This window comes from Macaca fascicularis, chromosome 11 (assembly GCF_037993035.2).
Source record: "Macaca fascicularis isolate 582-1 chromosome 11, T2T-MFA8v1.1".
Classification (NCBI taxonomy): domain Eukaryota; kingdom Metazoa; phylum Chordata; class Mammalia; order Primates; family Cercopithecidae; genus Macaca; species Macaca fascicularis.
Window position 1 is genome coordinate 128,357,068 of NC_088385.1, and position 13,223 is coordinate 128,370,290.

The following is a 13,223-nucleotide window of genomic DNA, read 5'->3' on the forward strand; positions in this document are numbered from 1 at the left end:
TGCTAACTGAAGGAAGCCAGTCACAAAAGGTCACATATATATGATTCTATTTATATGAAATTTTCGGAATACACAACTCCATAGAGACAGAAAGTAGACTAACAGTTGCCTAGGACTATGGGAATGGTGACGTTAGCGGGTGTGGGGAATGGCTGCTTAATGGGTACGGGGTTTCCTTTTGGGGTGACTAAAACGTTTTGAAAGTAGATAGAGGTAATGGTTGCACAGCATTGTGAATGTACTAAATGGCACTGAACTATACACTTCAAAATGGTCAATTTTATATTATATGAACTTTTATCTCATTTTTTTAAAAAAAGGCTGGGCACGGTGGCTCACGCCTATAATCCCAGCACTTTGGAAGGCCTAGGCAGGTGGATCGCGAGGTGAGAATTTCGAGGCCAGCCTGACCAACATGGTGAAACTCCATCTCTACTAAAAATACAAAAATTAGCCAGGTGTGGTGATGTACACCTGTAATCCCAGCTACTCAGGAGGCTGAGGCAGGAGAATCACTTGAACCCGGGAGGCGGAGGTTGCAGTGAGCTGAGATCGCGCCATTGCACTTCAGCCTGGATGACAGAGTGGGACTCCATCTCAAAAAACAAAAAGAGAAAGGTCAGGCACACTGGCCGGGCGCGGTGGCTCAAGCCTGTAATCCCAGCACTTTGGGAGGCCAAGGCGGGCGGATCACGAGGTCAGGAGATCGAGACCATCCTGGCTAACACAGTGAAACCCCGTCTCTACTAAAAGATACAAAAAACTAGCCGCGCGTGGTGGCGGGCACCTGTAGTCCCAGCTACTCAGGAGGCTGAGGCAGGAGAATGGCGTGAACCCGGGGGGCGGAGCTTGCAGTGAGCCGAGATCACGCCACTGCACTCCAGCCTGGGGCACAGAGCGACTCCGTCTCAAAAAAAAAAAAAAAGAAATGTCGGGCACAGTGGCTCACACCTGTAATCCTCCCAGCAGGTTGGGAGGCCAAGACAGGTGGATCACCTGAGGTCAGGAGTTCAAGACCAACCTGGCCAACCTGGTGAAACCCCATCTCTACTAAAAATACAAAATTAGCTGGGCGTGGTGGCGGGCACCTGTAATCCCAGCTACTCAGGAGGCTGAGGCAGGAGAATCACTTGAACCCAGCAGGTGGAGGCTGCAGTAACTGAGCCGAGATCGCGCCACTGCACTCCAGCCTGGGGGACTGAACGAGACTCGTCTCAAAAAATAAAAATAAAAAAGATTAATACATCCCCTTAGGCTGTCAATTCTTACCATCTCTGGGACAGAACATTAACCTTTGGTTAACGTGTTTGACAAATTCTGCTGGACAAATGTCACAGGTACCGCTGGAATTCAGGGAGTACATTTGTGGACAGACACCTGTGGATGATGGCCACTTCGTGCTAGTCACCCACATCACAAAGGGTCTCTCTGGACCAGCCTGGCCAACATGGTGAAACCCCGTCTCTACTGAAAATACAAAAATTAGCCAGGCGTAGTGGCACATGCCTATAATCCTAGCTACTCGAGAGGCTGAGGCAGGAGAATCGCTTGAACCCGGGAGGCAGAGGTTGCAGTGAGCTGAGGTTGCGCCATTGCACTCCAGCCTGGCAACAGAGGGAGACTCCGTCTCAAAAAAAAAGGAAAAAAAAAGGAAAAAAAAAGGGCCTCTCTAGATGTCCCAGGAAAACAGTGGGGGCCCAGTAGAGATTTTATGAATGAATAAAATGGTATCTCTGATGACACTGGGTGGTAGTGGGGTAACAGAGAGGAAGGTACAGACAGCAGAAAGCCAGAGCTCCCTGGAGGATCTGGCTGAGAGGCAGAAACTGTCCCTCAGTGCTCTCGGAACGGTCCTTTCAGAAGAACTGATGGAATAGCTACTATGCCAGCATGCAGCAGGGAAAGCCCAATAGGAAAGACAAAAGGGAAAAACCCAACATCCCAGCCCTGTCACGGGCCTGACTCATGCACACAGAGTGTGTGGTAAGAGAACGCCAAAGAGTCCAATCATGTGGCAAGATGTTCAACCTCATAGTAAGAGAACTGCAAATCCAAACTACAATGAGGCAGCCTGCTGGCTCCCCAAACAGTTAAACATAGAGTTATCATATAACCAGCAACTCCTCTCCTAGGTACAGACCCAAAAGAAGTGAAAGCAGGGATTCAAACAGATACTTGTACACTAATGTTCATAGCAACATCATTAACAATAGCCAAAAGGTATAGCCAAGTGTCCATCAATAGAAGAATGAATAAACAAAACGTGGCAGAGCCATACAACAGAATACTATACAGCCACAATAAAGAAGGAAACTCTGACTCATGCTACAACACAGACGAACTGTGAAGATATATGCTAAGTGAAACGAGCCAGATACTAAAGGACAAGTGTTGTAAGATTGCAGTTACATAAAGTATCTAGAATAGTCACATTCAGGCCAGGTGCAATGGTTCACACCTATAATCCCAACACCTTGGGAGGCCAAGGCGGGCAGATCATTTGAGGTTAGGAGTTCCAGACCAGCCTGGCCAATGTGGTGAAACCCCATCGCTACTAAAAATACAAAAATTGGCCGGGCGCGGTGGCTCAAGCCTGTAATCCCAGCACTTTGGGAGGCCGAGACGGGCGGATCACGAGGTCAGGAGATCGAGACCATCCTGGCTGACACGGTGAAACCCCGTCTCTACTTTAAAAATACAAAAAACTAGCCGGGCGAGGTGGCGGCGCCTGTAGTCCCAGCTACTCGGGAGGCTGAGGCAGGAGAATGGCGTGAACCCGGGAGGCGGAGCTTGCAGTGAGCTGAGATCCGGCCACTGCACTCCAGCCTGGGCGGCAGAGCGAGACTCCGTCTCAAAAATAAAAAAAAATAATAATAATAAAATAAAATTAAAAAAAAATAAAAATACAAAAATTAGCCAGGCGTGGTGGTAGGTACTGTAGTCCCAGCTACTCAGGAGGCTGAGGCAGGAGAATCACTTGAACCCGGGAGGCAGAGGTTGCAGTGAGGTGAGTTTGCACCACCACACTCCAGCCTGGGTAACAGAGTAAGACTGTCTAAAAAAAAAAAAAAAAAAAAAAAACTTTAAAGGAAAGAAAATACCTGTAACCATGATTGGAGTTATGATGATAAGGCCTAGGATGCTACGGGATCAGATGGGGCAGGAGGTCAGGAGAAATCTCCTATTTCTCTGTCCCTCATTCCCCCTTACTGATCTGAGAAAGAAAGAAATCAACTCTGTCCGTCTCAGCTTCCCCATCAACGAGAGAATACAACTCAAGTTCGATATTTCTCCGTGGCCCTAGCTGCTGCTACTTGACTTCTTTTCACGATCCTTATCTCTTAGAAGAGGAAACTCGGATCCCCTCAAGCTCAATAGCCTACGGTCATTGACCTCCTATAAAGTTGGTGCCCATCCCATAGTCATAGGATTAGATGAACCAAGCACTCAGAATCCTGCCCGGCACGTGGTTAAGTGCTCAAAAACTATTACTTCAACAAATACCTGTTGGATGCTGATATGGTTTGACTCTGCGTCCCCTCCCAAATCTCATCTTGAATTGTACTCCCATAATTCCCGTGTGTTGTGGGAGGGACCCGGTGGGAGATAACTGAATCATGGTGGCAGTTTCCCCCATACTGTTCTCGTGGTAGTAAGTCTCACGAGATCTGATGGTTTTATCAGGGGGTTCCGCTTTTGCGTCTTCCTCATTCTCTCTGCCTGCTGCCGTCCATGTAAGACGGGACTTGCTCCTCCTTGCCTTCTGCCATGATCGTGGTGCTTCCCCAGCCACGTGGAACTATAAGTCCAGTTAAACCTCTTTATGTTATAAATTGTCCAGTCTCAGATATGTCTTTATCAGCAGTGTGAAAACGGACTAATACAGATGCCCACGGCCTGCTCTGGTAGGTAGCCTATGCTCTGGAATGTTCCCACGAGGACTGATGTCCAAGCAAGCTGGTCTGCTCTTGAGTGTGTCTCTCAGCCCGGCCTGCGTCCCCCAGGGCAGGCGGTCAGTCTCTCCCCCATCCTAGAGCTGCCTCTGACAGGGCTGCAAGAGTTCCTGAGAAGAAAATGAGGCCCAGCAGTGCCTGGGAAAGTCAAAGGAGATTTTTTTTTTTTTTCCTCACCAACAGGAAAACAATTGCTTATCGAAGCCTACACCAGGCCAAGGGCACCCAGCCATCTGCCCCCGGCAAGGCTGTTTTTAATCGGCCTCCTTGGCAAGCTGGCATCTGGCCCTGGCCTCCCTCACAGCTCTGATGGAGTCTCGGCCTTTGCGGTCTGGAGGAGGATGGAGAGGAGAGATGGCTCAAACCCAGGGCGGGGACCTCGGCGCTGGCAGGGCAGGCGTGAAACCCCAGAGCTCAGCAGACAGGAGGCCTGGGGACACAGGCCTCAGTGCTGCAGGCTCTGACAGGAAGAGATGCATCCAGGGGCTTCTCGCCTCACAGACACCTACAGAGTCTAGGCCAGTGTCCTGAATGGTTTGGGAGTCACAGACCCTACAAAGACCTGATGAAAGCTACCAACACTCTGTGCAGAAGAAAGAAATCATGCAAAAAGACAATAGTTTAGCCTAGAAACAGCAACGGCTAACATTCAACTGAGCTCTCATCAGGCATCCAGCACCAAGCTAATCGCCTGGCCATGTAACCCTCACAGGACAGGCCCTCTGCCAGGGAAGGACAGTGAAGCATTCGATTCCAGGGGGTGGAGAGTGAGAGGACTTTTTTGCAAAGTTGCTTGGATTTGACAAAATGTCAGCCCTGGCCCTGCATCCTTTCCCATGAAATCCAGGCAGAGGCCATCCCCCAAGGCCGTGCCTCTACCCTGTTCCCTCTTACGGGGCAGCTCATCACGAGCCACCAGAGCCTTCCTGGAGCAGATGGCCCCGGGACCTGGGCCAGGATGAGGGAAACGCTCCTTCCTCTGCCAGGAAGCTGAGTGGCGCAGGCCTCCAGGAAACACCTTCTCATTTCCTAGGGGCTGTTTCCAACCTGCGTCCGCTGCCTCCCGTGCGGCAAGCTGCCAGTGGGTGCCAAGGAGGTGCTCCCAAGCCCAGACACACCTGTACAGGCTCCCCTGAGGTTGCCTCATCCCAAGCACAACAAAAAGGCCCAAAACAGCTCCGAGGATCCTGCCAAGGCCACGGACGATGTCCTGCCCGGGACATCAATGTCCTCCCTGGGAAAATGGGCTCAGTCAGCCACACCCTGTCTCACATGGGGAAACTGAGGCCCACAGAGGTCCTCAAGGAAATGCATTCGTTCATTCGTTCTTTCATCTAGTAATTATAAAGCAATGATCATGTGCTGGATAAACAAAACAGATGTGGTTTTTGCCCTCAAGGGGACTGACAGTCCAGTGAGGGGGACCAACATTTAAAAGCAGGTGCACAAGGCTGGGCGCGGTAGCTCACGCCTGGAATCCCAGCACTTTGGGAAGCTGAGGCAGGTGGATCACCTGAGGTCACGAGTTCAAGACCAGCCTGGTCAACATGGTGAAACCTTGTCTCTACTAAAAATACAAAAATTAGCCAGGTGTGGTGGCAGGCGCCTGCAATCCCAGCTACTTGAGAGACTGAGTCAGGAGAATCCCTTGAGCCCAGCAGGCAGAGGTTGGGGAGCCAAGATTGCACCACTGCACTCCAGCCTGGGTGACAAAGTGAGACTCCATCTTGAAAAAGAAAAAGTAGGGCCCAAGTGAATCTATAAACACAGACTGGGGCAGAAGACCAGGATGTGAGCAAAGAGAATACCAGAGGGGACTACTTCAGATTTGAAGGGAGGCGGGGGGTGAAAGAAGGTCCCTCTTAGTGAACGTCTATTAGGCTGAGACCTACAGGGTGAGCAGGTACTAAGGGAGCAGGAACTTGTTCCCAGCAGGGGAAACGGCTTCTGAGAAGGCCCCCTGTGGAAAAGAGGCGGGAGAGTGGAGGCAACAGAAACAAGTTCCCTGGGTCTGGAGCCCTGGAACAGGAACGAAGTGGGGGAGGAGGGGCTGGAAGGGGCCAGAGCCTTGTGGGAAGTGGATGATGATGACGAGAGCCGAGGGCGGCCCAGGGCAATGCTACAGGGACTGGGCTCAGACCCTGCTGTGAGTTGAACTGTGTCCCCCAAAAAAGTTATATGGCAGTTCTAACCCTCAGGACCTCAGAATGTGGCCTTATTTGGAGACAGGTCTTTACAGAGATTATGAAGTTAAAATGAGGTCATTAGGGTGGGCCCCAGTCCAACAGGCCTAGTCCAATAAAGGCGAAAGGTAGACACACAGCCTGGCAGCACAGAGGGGGAAGGCCACGCGGAGGCAGAGGCGGAGGCGGAGATGGTGCTCCTTCTGGAGGCCGAGGAGCATCAAAGATGATCAACAGCCACCAGCAGCCAGGAGAGAGGCCTGGGACAGATTCCCCTCATAGCCCTCAGAAGGGACCAACGCTGCCGAGGCTTGATCCCAGACTTCTGGCCTCCAGAATTGACAAAATATATCTCTGTTTTTGTTTTGTTTGTTTTTTTATGACGAAGTCTTGCTCTGTCCCCCAGGCTGGAGTGCAATGGCGCAATTTCGGCTCCCTGCAACCTCCACCTCCCAAGTTCAAGCGATTCTCCTGCCTCAGCCTCCTGAGTAGTTGGGATCACAGGCATCCACCGCCACGTCCGGCTAATTTTTGTATTTTTAGTGGAGACAGGGTTTCACCATGTTGGTCAGGCTGGTCTCGAACTACTGACCTCAGGTGATCCACCCGCCTCAGCCTCCCAAAGTTCTGGGATTATAGGTGTAAGCCAACGCACCCTGCCTAATATCTCTGTTCTTTAAGCTGCCCAGCGTGTGGGACTTGGTCACGGCTTCTCTAGGAAGACAATACACCACCCCGCCCAACCAGCGGGGTTCGGAGGAGCTGGCTGCCTTGGAGGCCACAGACTCTGAGGCGTTTCCCAAAGCTCGAGGGGGAGACCTGAGAGGCTCAGCTGCATCCGCGGAGGAGGTGCTGGAACATTCCAGACCCAGGGCCCTAGTCCAGCTAAGCAGGGTTATCAGATTGTGACACCAACTGTTACAACCGGTTCTCCTTCAGTGCTCTTTGGTTTGGGGCCACTGAAACGACTGGGTCCGCAAAAACAAAGGCCCTCCCTTGTCAGATGGCAATAGAGACATCTCAGGCTTCAGAGACCCCCTCCCCATCACAGTCCCTAGAACAAAAACGTTGCAAATGGTGACTTCTGGGTGACATCTGGCCACCGATATACTGGCCTTACCCCAGGTTTAAAGCTCTTTGAAGGAGAGGTGGCTCATGGCCATAATCCCAGCACTCTGGGAGACCAAGGTGGAGGATGACTTGATGCTAAGAGTTCAAGATCAGCCTGGGCAACATAGTGAGACCCCATCTCTACAAAAAAAAATTATTTAATTAGTTGGGCATGGTAGCTTACACCTGTAGTCCCAGCTACTCAGGAGGCTGAGGCGGGAGGATGGCTTGAGCCCAGGAGTTGGAGGATGCAGTGAACTATGACTGCACCACTGCACTCCAGCCTGGGTGGCAGAATGAGATCCTGTCACTAAATAAATAAATAACAATTTGAATGAGATGCCAGTATTTCAGAGCCAGGCGGTTTCAGATAAAAGTGCAAATTTACAGATTCTCTTGAAGAACTGCACACTGATAGCACTGGGCCTGTGTTCTATCCTGGCAACCACTCGCTGCAGCTCTGGGGAGCGGACACACTGGCCGGCACGCCACAGTCCTCACCACTCCCCAGTGCCTCCCCGAAGCTGAGGACAGGCTGCCTGCCACGGGCCATACCCTCCCCTGGGCCCACATCTCATACCCAGCTAATTTTTGTATTTTTTTGGTGGAGACAGGGTTTCACCATGTTGCCCAGGCTGGTCTCAAATTTCTGACTTCAAGTGATCCACCTGCCTTGGCCTCCCAGAGTGCTGGGATTACAGGCGTGAGTCACCACACCCGGCCGGGCTGAGTTTTTCAGGAAGGGGCCAACAATTACAGGCATAGCCTTGCCATGTCCACATATTGCGTCCTGAATAAAGTCCAGGCTGGGTCAAAATCTCTAACAAGGGGGAGCACGCAGCCCATTCCTCTGCCTTCCTGGGACCTCAACCTGTGTTTGAGAGAGATGAGAGCGAAGGTACAGGGTCTCAAAGTGCTTGGAGGAGAAATGCACAGGATTTGGGCGCAGAGACATGGACATGGCAAACTCATGAGAGCTGTGGCTTTGCCCTCCTTGTTTACAGCTGAATTCCCGGGCCTAGAACTTTCTAGGACACTGCTCGCACTCAGTAAATACTGGCTAGAAGTTGTTTATTTCTTCTGTCCCAAGGCCACCCAGAAGGTCAGAAGCTTTCTTTAGCTGGCCCAGAGTTGACGTTTCTTTAGTCTGATAACAGCAGCCCAATTTATGTCTGGGAAGCCATCCCTGCATGTGAGATGTGGCCCTACAGGGTTGACCCCACCATCAGCTTCAGAGATTCGCATGTGACTCAAGCCTGGCCAGCTGGGTACCAATTGCTCTTGTCAAGTGGGTAACTCAAGAGTAGATGTGAGGCCGGGCACAGTAGTTCATGCCTGTAAACCCAGCACCTTGGGAGGCCGAGGCAGATGGATCACTTGAGGCCAGGAGTTCGAGACCAGCCTAGCCAACATGGTGAAACTCCATCTCTACTAAAAATACAAAAATTAGGCCGGGTGCGGTGGCTCACACCTGTAATCCCAGCACTTTGGGAGGCTGAGACGGGCGGATCACGAGGTCAAGAGATCGAGACCATCCTGGCTAACACGGTGAAACCCCGTCTCTACTAAAAATACAAAAAATTAGCCGAGTGCAGTGGCGGGCACCTGTAGTCCCAGCTACTTGGGAGGCCGAGGCAGGAGAATGGCGTGAACCCGGGAGGCAGAGCTTGCAGTGAGTCGAGATCGCACCACTGCACTCCAGCATGGGCGACAGAGCGAGACTCCGTCTCAAAAAAAAAAATTAGCCGGGTATGGTGGCACATGCCTGTTATCCCAGCTACTCAGGAGGCTGAGGCACAAGAATCACTTGAACTCGGGAGGAGGAGGTTGCAGTGAGCTAAGATCACACCACTGCACTCCAGCCTGGGCAACAGAGCAAGATCTTATCTAAAAAAGAAACCGAGTAGATGTGTGGGCCAGGCACAGTGGCTCACACCTGTACTCCTAGCACTTTGGAAGTCTGAGGTGGGCAGATCCCTTGAGCCCAGGAGTTTGAGACCAGCCTGGGCAACATGGCGAGACCTAATTGCTACGAAAATACAAAAAAAAAAAAAAAAACTAGCTGGGCTCAGTGGCGTACACCTGTAGTCCCAGCTACTAGGGAGGCTGAGGTGGGAGGATCGCTTGAGCTGGGGAGGTTGAGGCAGCAGTGAGCTGTGATCATGCCACTGCACTCTAGCCTGGGTGACAGAGTGAGACCCTGTCTCAAAAAAAGAGAGTAGATGGCCAGGCGCGGTGGCTCATGCCTGTAATCCCAGCACTTTGGGAGGCCGAGGTGGGTGAATCATGAGATCAAGAGATCGAGACCATCCTGGCTAACACGGTGAAACCCCATCTCTACAAGAAATACCAAAAAATTAGCCAGGCGTGGTGGCGGGCACCTGTAGTCCCAGCCACTTGGGAGGCTGAGGCAGGAGAATGGCGTGAACCCAGGAGGTGGAGGTTGCAGTGAGCCGAGATCACGCCACTGCACTCCAGCCTGGGCAACAGAGTGAGACTCCATCTCAAAAAAAAAAAAAAAAAAAAAAGAGTAAATGTGTGACCCAAGTCAGTCTATTGGGTCTTATTCTGTGATTTTGTGGAAGTTGAAAAGAAAGAATGCCCTTTCTGTTGAACCTAGAGCTCAGAGGATATATTCCTAAAGCTACCAGGGGCTGGGGAGAACCCTGCCTCAGAATGAAGTCTAAGAAGAGAGAAGAGAGGTAATGGATGGAAAAGAGCTGAGGTTGAAGATACTGTTTAGGCACCTGGATTCAGCCATGCCTGAAGCTCACGTACCTCAGTTTTTAACTACATGAGCCAACATATTTCCATTTTTGCTTAAGCTATTTCGTGATTAGTTTTCCCTCATTTACAGTCAAAGGCCCTGACTTACAAATGACAAAGCTATTGACAGGGAAGCTGCTGTCTCCCTACACCCCAGGGCTCTCATCCAGGCCAAACTGCCAGGCAGCTACGAGGCCTCTGGCAACCTGGACAGCCTTCACCTTGACAGGCAGAAACCAGCACTTCCAACACTGCTTTGCTTCTTTCTTTTAATCTTAAAACATCAAGGATGGGGCAGGGAAGGGCTGATGAACAGGGAGAGGAGAAAAAAATTGGCATTTTTTTTTTTTTTTTTTTTTTTTTTTGAGATGGAGTCTCGCTCTGTCGCCCAGGCTGGAGTGCAGTGGCCGGATCTCAGCTCACTGCAAGCTCCGCCTCCCGGGTTCACACCATTCTCCGGCCTCAGCCTCCGGAGTAGCTGGGACTACAGGCGCCCGCCACCTCGCCCGGCTAGTTTTTTGCATTTTTTTTTTTTTAGTAGAGACGGGGTTTCACCGTGTTAGCCAGGATGGTCTCGATCTCCTGACCTCGTGATCCACCCGTCTCGGCCTCCCAAAGTGCTGGGATTACAGGCATGAGCCACCGCGCCCGGCCAAAACTGGCATTTTCAACGCAAGAATCGCATTGCTGCAGATGCAGTGATACGAATGGCTAGCCTTCTTGAGTGCTTGGCACTCTTCTAAGCCTGTGTCATCTCATTTAATTGTCATAACCACCTTATGAGTTATAGATACTGTTTGGTTTAGTTTGGTTGAGACAGGGTCTCACTCTGTCACCCAGGCTGGAGTACAGTGGCACAATCTTGGCTCACTGCAGCTTTGATCTCCCAGGCTCAAGCATTCCTCCCACCTCAGCCCCCAAGTAGCTGCAACTACAGGTGCGCACCACTATGCCTGGCTAAATAGGTTCTGCTATTATCCCTGTTCCACCAGTGAGGAAACTGAGGCACAGGGAGCCTGGCCGACTTGCCCACAATCATCCAGCTATTGAGTGCTTCAAGAGAGCACAAGTGTGAATGCTCACTACATAAACGCTGTTGCCAAGAAAGAACTTTGGCAGTTATTGAATTCAAGGCCCTCAATTGGCTTCCATTTTTTGCGGGGGCAGGGGGCGGGGGACGGGACATGGTCTCACTCTATTGCCCAGACTGGAGTGCAGTGGTACAATCATAGCTCACTGCAGCCTCGAACTCCTGGGCTCAGGTGATCCTCCCCCCTTTCCTCCCCAGTATCTGGGACTACAGGCACACACCACCACACTTGGCTAATTTTTTGTATTTTCTGTAGAGATGGGGTTTTGCCATGTTGCCCAGGCTGGTCTCAAACCCCTGGGCTCAAGTGATCCACCTGCCTTGGTCTCCCAAAGTGCTGGGATTATAGGCATGAGCCACTGTGCCTAGCCGGTTTCAATTTATTTTAAAACAAAATATCTTAAATCTCTAATCCCGCCATGCTAACTCTTCATCTTCCCCTCTAGCCCTTGTCCATATGCATCACATTTTACAAAATTAAAAATAGCGTATGCATATCATTTCACATCCTTGCTTCCATGTGTCATAAGAGCACATTCTCACATGGCTTTTGCAATCAACGCAACAGAGGCTGCAGATGGAGTCACTGAGACTCAGAGAAGTTGAGATGACCTCATCCAGGCAGCCCGGCAGGCTCGCAGTTGGACCAGGAGGAGATCCAGGTGGCCTGCCCTGCAGCCCAGTGACCCCTGCGGCCCTGGATGCTCACAGAGTAAGCAGCTCCCCTGTCTTGCTGCTCGCCAGGGCCAACTGTCTTAAGAGTTCTTAGGCAGCTATTACTCAGTCAATAATGAAATATCATTGAAAGAATGGCCCCAGTCACGCAGTCAGGCATCTAAAGCAAGGTGTGAGCCATGCACGGTGGTGGCTCATGCCTGTAATGCTAGTGCTTTGGGAGGCCGAGGCAGGAAGATTGCTTGAGGCCAGGATTCGAGACCAGCGTGGGCAACATAGCAAGACCCCATCGCCACAAAAAAAAAAAAAAAAAAAAAAAAACTTAAAAATTAGCCAAGTGTGGTGCTGCACACGTGTGGTCCCAGTTCCGTGGGAGGCTGAGGTGGGAGGATCCCTTGAGGCAAGGAGGTTGGGGCTGTATTGAGCTGTGATTGCACCATTGCATTCCAGCCTGAGCAACAGAGAAATGCTCTGTCTTGAAAAATTTTAAATTTAAAAAATAAAAATAAAGCCAGGGGTGTGCACAGGTAGCCCCAGCCTTGAAGTGTGAGGAAGTTATGAATGTGTGGGTGAGTTTGGGTATGTGTTTGGGGGAGGGAGGTATTTGGAAATAAAGTGTGGAAACCATCTTCCTTCCTTCCTCTTCCCCCACTGCATCCCTCCCAATCTTTCACTGAACCAAAGCAAGAGGTGGGAAAACAACTGGAATTTCAGTTTGCCATGAACAAGAAAAAGACTTCAACATGCTCTTGGCAAATCAGAGATGGACAGGGCCAGCTCGAAACCCACAGGCATCGGTGCCTGGGCCACCCACGGCCCCTCTCCCTCCTCCTCCCCACCTTTTGGACGTCATGCTAAATCTAGCTGTAAGCCTCCTCAGCTGAGGGACGAGGAGAACGCATGGGGCCAGCTCTGCAGCTGTGCGGGGCCCAATGTCCCCACACCTGGACCCTGAGGGCAGAACTGTCCAGGATGAACCTAAATAAACTATTTCTCTGCCAGAAGCCTTGAAGGCAATACCCCAAAGCACATTTCAAAAACAAAAAGGGGAGTGTGTTCTCCCTCCTGCACCCTGGCCCCCGCAAAACACTAGTTCCCCATTTAAACTTCTCTAACAGAAGCTTCTCTCAGGCACCACCCACAATGCTCCTTCCCCACCCACTGGGTTCCTGCCTCATGCCTAAGCCACGTGGGCAGAGGGGCAACACCTTGGCCTCCCCACCGACTCCCACCCCGCTTTCCTCCAAGGACCACCGTCCCTCTCTCTCTTCCAGGTTGGGATTAGCATTTTTATCTCTGCAACTGCCATCTCTCAACTATTTACAGAAGCCACCAGGATAAAAAGAGGCAACATAAAAATAGTTGCTCAGCAGCTTTCAGGATGGGGTGGGGTGGGGGTGGGGGCACACCAGAATCTTCTCATTTTCTTTCATTCCTTTCAAAAGG

The 13,223-nt window shown here is 51.1% G+C and overlaps 1 protein-coding gene across 17 annotated transcripts in view; it reads right to left on the reverse strand.

Annotated features, from left to right (window-relative positions):
• Positions 1 to 13,223, reverse strand: part of CAMKK2 (calcium/calmodulin dependent protein kinase kinase 2) — a 60,131-nt gene that overhangs the window by 38,511 nt on the left and 8,397 nt on the right. The gene's annotated exons all lie outside the window — the stretch shown is intronic.